Source organism: Saccostrea echinata, unplaced genomic scaffold (genome assembly GCF_033153115.1).
Source record: "Saccostrea echinata isolate AGI-Se365-2 ecotype Australia unplaced genomic scaffold, CSIRO_AGI_Sech_v1 ptg000005l, whole genome shotgun sequence".
NCBI lineage: Eukaryota > Metazoa > Mollusca > Bivalvia > Ostreida > Ostreidae > Saccostrea > Saccostrea echinata.
The window spans coordinates 2,761,462-2,778,068 of NW_026889754.1; the positions used below are offsets into that span (position 1 = coordinate 2,761,462).

The 16,607-nt window shown below is 32.3% G+C and overlaps 1 long non-coding RNA gene across 1 annotated transcript; it reads right to left on the reverse strand.

Moving 5' to 3' along the window:
- Positions 1–855: 855 nt before the first annotated feature.
- On the reverse strand, positions 856–16,359 carry LOC133179985 (uncharacterized). Its single transcript, XR_009720227.1, has 4 exons — positions 16,324–16,359; positions 10,933–10,970; positions 10,670–10,754; positions 856–906 (listed from the first exon to the last, which is right to left on the reverse strand). It is a non-coding gene; the product is annotated as an uncharacterized LOC133179985 (long non-coding RNA).
- Between the last annotated feature and the right edge of the window lie 248 nt (positions 16,360–16,607).

The window sequence follows — 16,607 nt, forward strand, 5'->3', positions numbered from 1 at the left end:
AAGGATCAACTCCTTACTCCGCGACTCTAGAGCTTTAACCACTGCACCATGTGGGCATATTAGTTATGCAACATAAAAATTTTTTTAGTGTATGAAATTTGATGAGAATATCTTAAAATAGTTTCTTTAACATTGAAATCGAAAAAGTTGGATATAGATGATAAATTCTCACCAAATTCTGTTAAGTGCATAAGCTCACATAAAATTATCTTTAATGGTTTCTTTAAAACTAAGCAAAATGCAAATTTAAGAAAAGTGAGGTCCAGGTCACAGGAAAGTTCAAGGTCACACATTTTTGATGCAATTGAATAGTTCTCACTAATACACATCAGCAAATTAAGTTTGATAAAAATATTTTGAATGGAAACTGTTTATTTAACACTGAGCTAATCACCATTTAAAAAAAAAAGGTTAAGGTCAAAGGATAGATCAAGGTCAAAAAATGTTGATGCAGTTAAATAGGTCTCATCAGTATGTATCGGCAAACGATGTTTGATTACGCTATCCTGAATGGTTTCTTTAAAACTGAGCTAAACACTTATTTAAGATAAGTAGGGTCAAGGTCAAGGGAAAAAATGTTGATGAAATTGAATACCTCTCATCAATATGTATCAGCATATGAAGACTGATAAAAATATCTTGAATAGTTTCTTTGAAACTTAGTTTTGAACTGAGCTAAAAGCAAAGCGGAATGGAAGGACAGACAGAAGGTTGGAAAGACGGAAGGCAGACATGACAAACTCTATATGCCCCAGCCATATTCATGGCAGGGCAGAAAAATTTCTAGTGTACTGAAATTCAAAACTGCAGTAATTGATAATTTGTTTTTTTTTTAAATTTAAATTCTATATCAAAATTCCATTGACTTTTCTTTCTAAAAAATTGTGCTTGTGTACTACTCCATCTCTGAAAAATGACATACAAATGAAAGTATATGGCACTCAATGAATTCTCTCATCCCTTCCTTTACTGTTCAAGAAAAAAAAATGCATACTACAAGCATAGTTTAAACATGTAACTAGACTTTATGATATTTTCATACATAATGTCACCAACTTAATAAAGAATTGTGAATGCATTTTAAAGGTGAGCACATGTGAATTGAATTAAAAGTACCAGTATTTGCAATACGTAGTATTGCGAGTATCTCACAGTTATCTAACTTACAACGGCTCTTTTGCATGGGAGTCGAGGAAGCTCTAAAGAGCTAAAGCCACGAACCATCATATTTGGCCCTGTGTTTTTCACAAAAATAAAGTTTCGAATCAAAAAGAGTACTATACATTAAATGTTAGAGGACAACATACTTGTTTTCCATACGTAACGTATTTTGTCAAATAATGCGCCATTAGGCACGTGCGACGGTTGGAACATGAGACGATGTGATAAAAACGTTAAGAAATGCCGATTTTTTGACAGATTTTCCCAAAGTTAGATGTGGCCACAGTCAAGAACAACTTTCATACTTACCATAGATATAGATATTGCCGATGCAAATCTTTATGCTTATTATCGTTGTTGTTCGTGGGTGTGGCCAATATGAAATTTGATTTTATATTTAAATTTTGATGCATCAAATAATCACTAATTTGTGAATCAATCGTTAACATTTAATTCATACACCAATAAAAAACTATGCATTTCACAAAATATGCGAGAAAAGCAATTTATTGTTCGTTTAAAACGCTTATTGTGGAAAAACACCTTAAGAATAAACATTTTCTGAAATAAATATAGAACTAGCAAAACCATGGTTTTTATTGTGAATAGGTCCATTGTATATGACGTTACTAATAATACGTCAGTTGTGACGTCATAAAGGCTCTAAACTATTTGGAATGTTGCTGAAAAGTTTTGTATGATCTCGAATGCTGTCTTTATTTGTATGATTTAAGCTCAACTGGATGATACCATCAAATTATTAATTAACAGAAATTCACGCCAAATTGTTTTCTTTACTGTCCTTAACACAATACCCCCCCCCCCCCCCAATGCCTGCTTTGTTAAAACTGTTATTAGACCTTCAATTTTATACATCTTTTATTTATATGTTTCTTTTTCTTTCTTTTTTTTTTATATTCTTGAGACAATTTTAATACTATTGTGCGTGTTAACAGACATGACTCAAATTGTAAACAAATTAATATAGAGAATGTAGCAAAGATATCACGCTAGACCTTTGTAAAATAAACGAAATAATAAAAACATAACTTGCTGTGCAAAGTGAAAATTAAAAGAAAAGAAATAAAAAACGCATTTGGATAATCATCTACATTTCGGCTAAACAGAATCTAGGTCACGGGCGCGGGTTCATCAAGTGCAATTGTTTTGACGAAACCCAATATCGGTACACACATACACGTACATGTATACTATAACTATATATTATTTTGTACCAGCATATATAAGCCATCGATGTAATAACTGTTTTTAAAAAAATCCTCTGAGATGATTCTTATGCATGTACACAAAAGGGTTAATTTCCATCCAACTTCAAAAGCATATATTAAGCATATATACATGTATTTTGCAATATGTCTGCATTCAATAAATTCGAAGTGAGGATATTGATGATGCATGTGTATAACACATATATACTGATTTTCTTATCATTTGTGAAACATAATTCAACTACACCCAAGTAAGCAAAAATGCAAAAAAAAATATCACAGTATGTCTTAGAAATCCAGTATAAAACGTTTATGCATCTTTTACTGTGCTCCAAATATTTCATAGTTACTATCACAATTTAAGTAATTTATGCTTCAGATCGTCAATTAGTGGAAAGGGTAGTGGTTTTAAATATATTTAGAAAAAATAAAGAATAAAAATAAATAAATAAAATAGAGTACGTTACATATCAATTACTCTAAAGTTTTTTTTTTTATCTGCCACCATTTCTTTATTGCGACTGTAAGTATAGGGTTTGTTTTATCTAAGAATTCAGCCCCATGAAAACTCAGAGAGAGAGAAAGAGAGAGTCCTTAAAATGTGTTTAAAAATCAAAACAATAAACCAGGAATATGTTCTTTGAAACGTATGAGCGTAAGTTGTTTATAGCTGGTTATTTTAAACCCAACGATATAATTTTTTTTTTTGATAATACATATAATAATAATATTTTTTTAAATCTATTGTCAGCTTATTCTGGTATTGTACGCTTTTACCTCTTTCCTCAGTATTAATTAATTATTAGTATTATGATATGTAGAAAGGACTTATCAGAGGTATATTCAAGACTTCCAGTTGAGGTTGAAAAAAAAAAAGGGGGGGGGGGTGTCATAAACTAATGACAGCAAAACTTTAATTAATGTAATTATTCAAAGTTTAATCCTATAAGTTGTCTTGAATTTAACTTTCTTTATTGTTTATTAATAGAAATCAATCTAGAAATTGAAAATTGGTTTAGACTTTCCTACTCCTCTCATTTTTTCCTCAGTGAAAAGGGGGGGGGGGGGTGCCTGGTGCGGCACCACCACTGTGTACGAAAAAAAATATTTCACAAAGGAAACTGAAAAGAAAATGTAAGGACAGCTCTTATTGCTTCTGCGGGTAAGACCTTTTTAAGCAAGTTTTTGTTGAATATAATCAATCTTGCGCTGATTGTAGGACAATAAGACAAGGATAAATGAACACCTATACATGTGTTTTACTTATGAATGTGACCCACATATCAGCAATATAAACGCAGCTCTACTCTTTTCATAAACCACAAAAAACATTATATATGTGCAATGATATCGAAAGTGGGAATTTTACACTTTATAGTTACGTATGCTAAAAATGTATTTGCTCATGTTTAATCATTTTTTACATTTACATGGAAAATAATCATATATGAATTTTCGCAGATTTCTATCTTTACGAATTCCTTGCAGTAAAGATATTTGGGAGAGAAATATTCGAATATTTTGCAAGAGAAGAGCGTGTGTGTGTGCGGGGTGTGGTTGGGGTGGGGTGGGGGTTCTAGCAAATACCGATAAATATATAATAATGAACAGGGCTGATTTATTTTCTGCTTTAGCCTTAAATTAGTGATTTCTCAACAGATTTATCTTTCCTAAGAATATTTTTTTTGAAATGTATTCCATATTAATCCAAAGAAACTCACATTTAGGGCGACAGTGTTTTAATGAGTTCCGTTTACTAAATAAAGCATTTTGATAAGTTGGGACACCCCTTTTCAATTAATCTATAATGTTTTATGTTTCTGTCTCGAAAACGACATTCAAATTATTGTCATAAATGAATACAGTAAAACTCATTTAGTATGAACACGGATATACCGAATGTACAGCTATCGCAAAGTTTTTTGCAATCCCTTGCAAAATCCCTAACAATTCCGTGTAAAATTTTACGGCTATATCGAATTCAGATATAGCAATTTTACGGTTATACCGAACTAATTTTGTGTCCCCTAGAAGTTAAAAATAACGCAATGTACGTCTTTTAGAGCGAATTTTCAAAGATCTCAATTTTTAAAATATTGAACTGATATATTAATTTTGTAAGTAATCATATTTGAAACTCAATTCATCCGAAAACTTTTGAACTCCAAAGTAAATGTTGTATTTTATACTTCTGTAAATACGTGTACATTTGTTAGCCATACTTGAAGGGAAAAAAAAAACATATTTCGAAATCTCTATGTATACTTTAAGGAATTTGTTATACGGATATAACGAATTATGGATATAGCGAAGTAATTTCGCAGTTCTCCAGAACTTCGCTCTAACTGAGTTTTACTGTAAATGGATTAGAAACAAGTCCTTCCAACTTTTTACTTCCTCCGTTTTTCCAAATCATTTAGATCTTTTATATGTTAAAATGCTCGCAAGTTCAGGATCTAAGAATTTCGGATTAAAAGTCTATTTCCATTTCAACATTTTTTTTTTTTTTGCAATTACATCTATAGATCCAGTTATTGAATTACATTGTGGCTCTTCAGTTTAGAAACATTCGTTTTAAGATCATTTCAAGTATCTTATTATTATTTCTGACTGCCCCCTTCCCCACTTTGAAAAACAAACTTCGTGCATGGACGCGCATTCCAAAGATATAAGCTTAATATTTGCAGGCATATTGGAAAAAGTCCGGAAAACTAAGTTGGACGGGCTATCGTCATTTGAAGCAAGTCATATGTTTTTTTTTTAATGATGTTTAATACTCAATACTTGCATGTAACTAGGAGCGATGCATCGCACAAAAATATGTTCAAGGGATAGAAATACAATGTTCCTTCTTAAAAATTATAATAGAACAGGGACCAGGTAGAGTGTAACGCAGTTGCCATCAAGACTGCGATGTGAAATCAATTTCCAACTGCTCTTAATTGTCTTAAATTAATTATGAAGTTTATTAGTAAGACAAATGTCCATTCCAATTGATACTAATTTTAATTCAAAATCACATATGTAAAATCGCTCAAAGTAATTTTTCCGCCCTACGACGTTACGTTTCAAAAAATGACGTTCTACTAGCATTTTCTTTTAAAACACCGTCATACTTCAAACTCTCTTTTTCAAAAAAATATAATCGATATTCAAAAAAGAAAAACGACAAAGAAAAGCTAAAAGTCTACACTATCAACTGACAAAACCCCGTTACTTTTTGAGACAGGGCCATTTTTGATGGTTCGTGGCTCTTGCTCTTTCACAAGATTTCTAGGGTATAACATTGTTTACAGTGGTGACAATTGAATGATTCGAACAATCATTATGCCGAAACTACAATGTATTTCCAAGAGTTGAACTCCAAATAGTAGATTGTCAAATAAGGAAAGTTTGGAGTATTTTATCAACTTTCAAAAGTAACGATTTTCATTTAGAATTTAATAAGAGTCCACTTAGTAAAAAGTATCGTAAAAAATGTAACATATAGGACTAGCTCCTCTCAAAAATTTATTAGGCTGGTTCAGCGCATGTTTAGCAAGATATTTCTCCAGGATTTCTTTCTTATCAGTCCTTATAAATTCCACAATGATCGATCATGCATTGCATTCAATAGCACACTGCCCCCATCCAACAGACGTTTCCTACCTCCGTGAAAGAGTTCCGCTAATTTAAGTAATCGCGATATCAAGTATTGTTGTTTATCCTTAAACGTATGTCAATAAAAAAAAAAATATTTCGAACAGATCAATGCTTAAGTTTTGAGATTATCACCCTTGGTATGCTCTTTTGTATGGATGAGAGATTTGTTTATTGACAGCTGCTTTTTCATCAAAAGTGGAACTGAAAAATTAACTTATCTTGTCATTGGTCATTTGCAAAATTATTCTGTAAAAACACTGATTGTACACACAAGTACTCTGAAGTTGATATTAAAAAGATTCCTGAGTTTCTGATTGACAATATCTATGTGGTTTTTAGAGACAAGGTCTTCCAAAAATCTCTTGGAATTTCCATAGGTACCAATTGTGCTCCGTTATTATCAAACCTATTTTTGTATTCATACAAAGCAGAATTTATTTAAAATCTTATACATGAGAAGAAGAACATACATGCTGTCGCCTTTAACATTTAGATATATATATTGACGAAGTACCATATTGTCACGTGTAACGGCCATAGTCTTGTAATAGACACACCCCCAAATTTTGGGAGAAAATCCTGAGAAAAATGCAGTTCCTATGGATAAAACGCTACCCCAAAAATGCGGATGTATCTCTTATTTTCACAGCACAACTATTCCTAAGAAAAAGTTTAAAAAGTTAAAATATTCATATTATTTCAAAAACGAAAGTAGGATACAACTTTCAATTTTCTTGGAAAATTCATTTTACATATAAGCTTTATTTACATGTATTTAAGTATAGTCTGTATTTTAAATGTTATTTGATTGGTATAAATTAAAAATTAAGTCCCTAATTTTTTTCCCCCTATAACTCCAAGTATGTTACGATATTGTGCTGAAAATGCATTCCAAGCAGGTGTCTGTGTTTACGTAAACAAATCATCCCAAGCCCAATTAATGTCACACTTATGTATACAAGTGATACCAGGTATTTAAAAAGGTGTGTAAAATATTTATCATTAAATAAACTTTACTGATTACAAGTGTATTGTTTAAAATGGCAGTTGTTTCTAAACCAAATGGCCGGAAATTGTTATATAAACAAATATGACCTACATTAGGGTCGAGAGGAGTTAAATTTGGCAGTGATGATATCCACGTTAGAAAAAGATAATTTATTTTAAATATACATATATTATATTTAATTTTGAATAATTCATTTTAATGGATATATCTTTTTATATTTCTGTTTGTTGATTTATTTACCAGCGATCTGTCATACGTGACTATCATTCAAGAATTGGGGAATATGTTACAGTAATAAACTTACAATGTGATAACAGTGAAAATCACTCATAAGAGTTAAGAAAAAATGTCCAGAAAAAAAGAGGTTGAATTTAGTTCCTATGTAATGCACGCACCCCACCTTTTGAACAATTTTTCTGAAAAAAAAGTGCGTTCGATACATGTGACTTTACGGTATTAATTATTTCCATTCATATTTCAACACAATTTATCCCAATGAGCTTGATAATTTTAAGATACCACAGAGTCCAGGGATCGACATTAACCGTTGTCCGATTGCCCGGGGCAAGTAAATTCCCAGTTAGGGCAAGTGAAAATGCCAATGTACTTGTCCGATTGGGCAAGTGAATACATGTATTTCAGATAAAAACGCTTTTTTTTTCTTCATATCTTGCATTAGTTTTAAACAAAACAATAACACTTTCTGCAAAGAACATATCAAAAATAGTTTCTTAAACAAGAATAGTTTGTTTTTTCACTCACAGAACACCAGTTATTCTCGGCAAACAATGTATTCTGATCAGGATATGTATGTTTCAAAACAAGACAACTGTTTTCCTTTAGTGTGGCCTCAGTTTTCCAGAGAAAAAAAATCAAAATAATATATATAATTTATATATATATATATATTTAAAATATGAATTTTCTTTTAAAGAAAATAAATACTGCTGCATGGCAGTGCAAGTTTTCAGGATAAATGAAAGGACAGTGGTATACATGTACAGTATTTACAATTGTAGGATCACTGACACATCAACGTTTCTTCTTGGCAGTTAACTTGCCGATAGAAAGTACTTTATCACACATAAATTAAATTACCCGTATTTTCTTCTTTCTAGGGTTTGGGCAACCAAGTTTTGCATTTGGACAAGTCAAAATTTGTTGTCCCAAAGGACAAGTGAATATGAAAGTTAATGTCTATCCCTGGAGTCTCACACATCTGTTTCATATTTTGATAATTTACTATAAAAAGAGGTTAATGGTAACCTAACAACAAACCTTTATGACTAACTTTTCAATCATCAACTTCCCTTACTTATGCAGCAATATACCCTCATCACATACAGGGTTTATATCTCTCTGTTGATTCCATTCACAAGAGCATGCTCTATGTATGAACAATTTCTAAAACAAAGTAAGTTATTGACAAACAAGTTGATGAAACAAGAATATCATCAGTCTCGTTTAAAGTCATCATTACAAAAGTTATATGGTCGATACAGTGACCTTGTTGCTTGTCAGCAAATACAATCTATCATTAAGTCAAGTGCTGATTGACGTTTTAAATCTAATTTTCAGGCCATTATTTACACACTGAATTGCCTACGGATTTTTCTAATTTTCCTGGATCATGACAGGAAGCACACGGCAGGTGTGACCTGTCAGCAGGGGATGTTCACTCCTCCATGGCACCTGATCCCACTTCTGATGTTTTAGAGGTCCGTATTTATTCTGCTTCTGAATTGTACTGTTTGAACGAACATTTGAGCTTTAATACTGTTTGTTATCACCATATATTTCATAAACCTGCAAGTAGGACATGTTCAATATACTGGTCTATAACTGTTTATTAGGATGCACTAATCAGCTCAAAATTTAAATAATAAATACCAAAAATATCAGGGAAAAAAACACAATGGAAAAATCTTATAATAATACGAAGAAAGAAAAATGGATCTCTAATATATAGGCGTCTGATCACTGCACGTCAGGATTCTAAATGAAACACTGACTCTTTCCCCTCATAATAATTTTAAAGATTGCACTATTTTTTTTTAGAATAAATTTGTACAATCTAGGAAGTGTCTTCTCTCAAAGGGATTGATGATTCATTTGTTTTCAATCATCCTAATTAAAACTAGATTTTATAAAATGAAATATGGAGACAACGAACAGTATTTATAGGAGTGAATCGGTTCACCGCGGTATTTTTTTCGGTTTGATACACGGTGCAAAATCTTTAATTTTCGGTTCGCTTCATTTTTCGGTCGGGATCGTTATTCAGTCGGGTTTGACATAAGGTAAAACATGTTACTCAGTACATGTATAAATAAGTATAGAAAACGTAAATTTTTGAGGACTGATAGTTTGTAAAATAATTTTGGACAGTCAGAAATTCTAATCAATTTCTTCTAGTCAATTTGCAAATAAAAATTCGTAAATTAAGTGACTAAATTTAGTAAAAGAAAGCATAAAACAAGGTTGAATTTGTTTCCTTCAATCAAAATGTATCGTATCAAAAATAACCGTACCTAGACAAAATTATACAATACATATCGAACCGTGAAGGAGGTGTATCGTTTCACCCCTATGTATTTAAGCTCAAAAGTCCATTCAAATTATGATTTGAGCAGTGCAACCTCTACCTCAAAAACATCCGAGGTGGGATCAGGTGCCATAGAGGAGTGAGTATCCACTGCCGACTGTCACTCCCGCTGCCAAACTCCAGATGATTCTGTCACCTTCATCAAACCTTGGCTGTAACTGTAGGTAACTTGATATGTGTCTCCACCTAACATTAGTGATACAACTGTCTGTTCACTGCTTAGAGAAAAGTAACACTTAGAAAAGGATAATAAACAAGAATCTGATATACCATGAAAATCTTTCAGAGCAGTAAGGAAACACTTAAACCATTACTTTCCAAGAAACATGCATTTAATATTACATGTACATAATCAATTTATAAAATTTTAATTAGGGATGGAAATAAATAATATCCAAACATGAAACAGATGTGTCAGACTCTGTCTTTTATTTCAAGCTCACTGGGATATATATAGAGTTGACATATGAATGGAAGTAACTATTGTTAATTGATAATACACCATCGATATATCTCAATGTCGAGTTCAAGACCACATCAAGTGTTTTCTTCTTCGCATGTGTAAGATTTTGAATAAATTCTGCTTTATATGAATATAAAAAGAGGTCTGCTAGCCTAATATCAGGTTGCAATTGGTACCCATGGGAATTCTGACAGATTATTTGAAAACCTGGTCTCCCAAAACTACATAGATTATTGTCAATCAGAGACTCAAGCATCCAAAAACCTGTATTACTAAAGATCACCAAAATCATCATTGCTTAACATAATATGCATGTATAATCTTTCTTTAATATTAAATACATTTTAAAAGGCCCTAATTAAGCCATCATGCTGACATTTATTTATGCATGATTGTGTATACTTTATTAACAACCTCTGCCACTTTCATGCTGATATGGCTACTTTTTGTGTTTCTCTTGTTGGAGAGCTATAATCTCCAAACTTGTGTATTGAGTATAATAACTTTCATCCTTTTCACATTGGTCTAGGTGAAAACAGATAATACTACAGGGCACTTACTCAGAAGGATTACTTGATTTTGTTGATCATGTTGATTGATGGTAGTCTGCACAGTAGTGCTAGCAGTTTCTTCTTTACCATTTCACTGTGAAAAAAAATGTGGAACTTATTAAATATTAAAAATATTTACCACTACATTAGCATTTGTGATTGGTCATTGCTCTTTTTTGTAACAAATCAATTAAACACTGTACCTTTATATAGTATGAATTATATTGCATTTACTTTCGATTAATCTATTTAAAAAACATCAGATTAATTACCAATAGGTTCTTGAATTTTTAGTTTCTGTTGCATTGGGCTGAAATTACAAGAAAAACTTTATTTCAAACAAGCATTTATATGTACAGTATTGTACTTGCATACTTAAATACCTACTATAATTAAGATTAAACAAGGATTCTGAGAGTATTGCATTAGCAATACAGTTATACTAGTCCCCTATTGGCAAGTGTAATCTGGTTCCCACTAAAAATTGAATTGCTACAATTCCATTAAAAATCATTGATTAAGAAGCATAACAAAATGCAAACTTGAACTGTAACTCATCAAGATACGCTTACATACCAAAACTCAGCTCAATATCTGCAAGCGTTTAGAAAAAAAACGTGCGGAAAGCAAATGGGACAGACTGAAAGAGGGACAGACAGACAGACAGATGGACAGACTCAGAGGAAACCTATAATCCCTCTGGTTTCACCAGTAGGGGACTAATAAAAAAGTGGGAAAAAGCCACCCTGTTAAGCCCTACTTTCGTCTCCCATGGTGAGCAGTGGAAAAAGGTCTTATGCTTGGATATGTTGTACATGTACTTTGTATCAATCTGTACATGCATAATCAACTGGCTAATGAAAGAGGCAATGTATTCGTAATGTAAACTTTTAAATGTAGTGGTAATGTGTACTTTTTTGCAGCGGTAATGAGTATGTAGCGGTAAATAATTACCGTTTTGAAAATGTAGCAGTAATGATATTCACCTGGATAAAGAAATGGTCTATCTATTCCAATCACATTTTTTACAAGATAGGGCAATTTATATTTGCTGTACATATAATTGTTTTCATTTTCACAGGGCTCTAACACTGCTTTTTGGGAATGGGGCCGGGCTATAAAGATTGGGAAAATAAAGACCTTTTAGGAAATTTTGGAATAACCATTATAAGTACTTTAAAATCATATATATTGGGTTTCCGGTCTTCGCTATCAACTAAATTTGTTTTATAAAACAGAGGAATATGAATAGCAAGTTAAGTTATTACCGGTATATATCCAGCTATATTTTCTTTAATTTTTGGGAGAAATGACTATGGGGAAAAATCACACATTAATTGGGAAAAAAGGTACCTTTTTTGAATTGGGGCCCCTGAACGGCCCCAATTATAGACAATTGAGAGCCCTGTTTCATATTTGAGAGGTTGATTTATAACCTTCGTTCTTCATTTTTTAAGCTTTGGGTGTGTGTTGATTACAACATATCAAATGCTTGTCATATGTCAAGTGACTCATCTTTAAGCTACTGTCAGAGAAATTTCAAGTCTGTTAAAATCTTAATGTTTAAATAACTTGTGCCCTGTAGGAAATAAAATTTTGTAGCAAATAATCTTTACAACCGAGCTGCAATTTTCCCCAAGTTATCAGGCTGAAAAAGGGGGTGCATATTTAAACCAATGCATATTATATTCAGCAAGATATGGTAACTGCTTGATTGTCACATTTCAGTTTGAAACATGTTACAAGTTTTATTTCAAAAATGAAAATATTATTGAAAAAGTAAATACAAATACTCAAAAACTATCTACTAAGTGGTTAGTACAAAGTAAGTAAATTGTAACTGGTTAAAAAACTGGTTATGAAAATTTCAACTGGTTATGTTCTTTCTCAATAGTTAATAAACCAGTTAATCATTGCCATCCTTATTTTAAAGATACTTTGTGACAAGTTTGATTTCAACTGGTCCAGTAGTTCTTGAGAAGAAGTTGAAGAATGTGAAAAGTTTATGCATGACCCCAAGCCCTTGCTCATGCAAAAACATACAAAAATAGATAGAAATATGTTACCATGGTTACCTAGGTAATTCAGTTAACTTATATCAAACCACACACTGTCATATAAATAAGACTAAGAGTAAGTGTTTTTCAAGGGTCCAGATCAGCATTCAATCAGTATCAAAGTATCATGGTCTTTAGAGTTTTGTATGTATCTTGCACTTAGATATTTATATTTACTTTTGTCTGCTATAGCAACCTGTACTTATACATGTTATACTTAAATATGGCCATTGAGGAGACCACTTATAATTGGGCATAAAGTAGACCACTGAGAAAAATTGTTGATATCAAGTATATACAGTATATAAATACACCATTCTAATGATCTCATTTACTGTATGCATCAATACCCTGTATAGCATTACACTGCATAAATTAAAACTTGTTTATTGTGTCACAACTGAAGTGTTGCTGACTGAAAGACACAAAGATGGACAATGTGAATCCTATATAGCTTTAACATTTCATGCAGGCCCTAATTAACATTCAATCAGTGATAAAGTACCTTGCACTTAGATTTTTATATTTACCTTTTGTCTGCTATAGCAACCTAGTTCTTATACTTAAATATGGCCATTAAGGAGACTGCTGATAATTGGGCATAAAGTAGACCACATAGATAAAAAGAATATACTTAATGGGAAAATTTTATTGTACTCACTGTTAATAGCAAGTACATTTATATGCATGTATTATAGATATATACAGTGGCGCCTTGTTTAACCGGACGCCTCTTTGGCTTAAGTTTGTTAAAAATAATACATGTATTGATTAATTTTGAACTGTTTCTTATTTAATTAATGCACAGTGTTCTGGTGTAAGCTAAATTCTTCGAGCTTCATAATAGACGTGTAAATTAATTGGGGTAAATACACGCTAATATTAGACACTATTGTTTGTAGGTCACAGGTACTGCCTTCAAACTGACTGCATGGCCAATGTTTTTACTACAATTAACACTACTGCAAGATAAGTGTGAAAAAGTCATTTCTTGAAAAATTACCATCCAGATAAATGAGTCATTTTTCAATGAACTATTACATTTTGCAGTACTTAGAAATCGACCGTCCGGATGCGGAACACGAATTTCTGGATTAATGAGACAGAATGACATGGAAAAAATCTATTTCCGAAAAACAGCATCTGGAAGGTGAAGTGTTCGGATAAACATGGCGCCACTGCATATACCATAAATGACTATGACCTATGGTACATATTGTCAGAGAAAAACAATCAATTAAAGCTGAACACATCTCATAAATAGGCATACACCATATTCGATTATATATTATCTACTATATCAGCACGGGGGTATACTCTTCGCATTTGTTACACCTGACTGCTTTATTGTCACAGGTATCGGAGTGGAATGGTGACACATGCTCATGCTGGTTATCTTGCAACGCCTTTATTTATTTTATTGCAGTTACGTGTACTTGTGTATGTTTGTATACTGCACTGACCTGTGCAACTGTTGTAAGTTTCATTGGCATCTTTCTCTCCTGCTGTGAAAGAAGTACACCGTAATTTTTTGTCGCTACCGAGAGCTATGTAGCATACGTCTACACAGCCAGGTGACAACAGATTACACTGTACAGTGATTAAGTGAGTGGCTTATGTAGGGGCCCTACACTATAGCGTGAATAAAGGAATATGGCGGGAAAATTCTTTTTACACAGTGTGTTCAGCTTTAAAATCACTAACTTTAAAGCAAACTAATGGATTGCATACCTTTTCCCATAATTCACTTCAAATTCCTACTCATCATCTGCTACTTCAGAATCTCACATACGCATACATTCTTTGACTTTTCTATAGGAACATTATTTCCTACAATGTACAATCACATTTTAAAACATTCAAATATTACTTCTAGTTGGACATAATTGGTAGTTCACAAGCTAGAAATCTCACTCAGTAGTTGGATTGATTGTTTAATTGTATGTCGTTTTACATCCTGTTTAAGAATTTTTCACTAAAATAGAGACGTCACCATATAATGGTCAACAATCTTTTCAACATTTTTTTCTAAAGATATTTCAAGCTGTTTTTACTGCAATGTTTGATTTCCATTGGTGAACTCTTCAAAATTAGAGGCACATTTGGTCGTCTGACTGGGACAGCATGGCTTTGTGGATAATACAAAACATGCCAATCTCGATCCAATTTTAAATGTTAAATGTATTTGTTATTCCAATTAAAGAATAGAAGAACTAAAAGACATATGTAAAAGAGCGAAAACTATAAATTGTATAAATTGATATCGTTGTCATTCCTACTCTTGATGTATATAAAGTCCTCAACAATAAAATATTTCATTTGCATTTTGTTAGGATTTGTTCATCGACATTCAACATATTGTTTACATGTTTATGTTAAGTTTGTCCCAGAAATCCCGCAAGATTTGTACATTTTCCGACTTTTTTACAAAAGAGCGCACTAAGAAGTATAACTCTTCCATAGTGGAAATAGAACGTATTGTCAGTCTACATTACCACCCATTGTGGTATACTGATCCCAATTTGTTTTCATAGGATTTAAGTTTTAGTTTGTGTGATAACTGGATATCAAAAAGTTTCAAAGTAGAGTGTCATGAGCTCATCAATGCTAGTTATCAAAACACTACTTCTAGAAAATCAAAACATTTAAGTTAAATTAACCATTCAAAGTATTTTTTGAAAAGTAAAACAAAGGTCAAGATCAAGTCAACTGTAATGCTGGTATTTTTCATTATAATAATTTATGACAAATTGTGCACATGCTAAATAACAAAGACTTACCTCTTTTAAATTATCAAAAATATGTTGAATATTGGCACTTTAAACTTTTTTTTATAAGTAGGTCAAAGGTAAGTTCAAGGGTTACAAGATTGGCAACCATATTATTTTAAAAAAGTCATAATGCCTAGCAAAATATTAACCAAATATCAAAAACAATTAAACCTCTTACAATTCTCAAGATATAAAGTGTGACAGATGGACAGACAGACAGATGCCAGGTAAAGTGATCCCTAGGGGTTGCACTGCTGTGCAGTTGTCTCACAAAAAATGTTCTTATTTATCACTGGAATGACTAGTAAACACCAAACTGAACCTAACCTGCTTAATTGAGCCAGTACAGAGCAACAAGTGCTGTGAACAGTGAGTGAAGTGTAACCGATTGATTGAGTGTTGTTTTATGTCCCATTCGAGAATTATTTCACTTATACAGAGTGGAGGGTTAAATAATTACAATAAAATGTAAGGAGGCAAGTCTGCCTCACCATAACCTGGTTCTTTTTGGCCCTATTTTTAACCTTCATACCACTGGGAAATCCATTTCCTCCTCCTCCTCTTCTCCCCCCCCCCCTTTCAACAATCAAGTCATGACTCCATAAGCAGCCAAAGGCTGTACTGGGCAACTAGTTCATTAACAGCTAGGGCTATCAGGATTTCAAAGTCACTGAAGTTCTTTTGGTTTTTATGATACTATCAGACTATCACTGAGTATCCGCATGCTTTAAGTTAATATTTATCCCTAATTTGCTTTAATAAAAGCTTTTGTGTCTATTTTCTGCTAATAATTTATTTACAGTTTATAACTAATAAAGCAGCAAATACACCTTACCCCATGTTGCAGATTCTCTTCATCCAAGTAATTGATGTACATTGTACTTAATCTCTTCATCTGTTCATCTACATCCTTTCACTGCATTCAGACAGTAACTGTTATATATGGATATATATTTCTTTGTCAAAGTTGTCACTTTTAAGGCTTATTGCTAAGTTTGCATCTTTATCAGCATTATTTATTAATGAAATGACAAATTCCATCAGACACACCTGCAAAAATGAAAACAAAATCTATTAATTTACATATAATCATGTCCATATTCTCTTGACTTCATTATT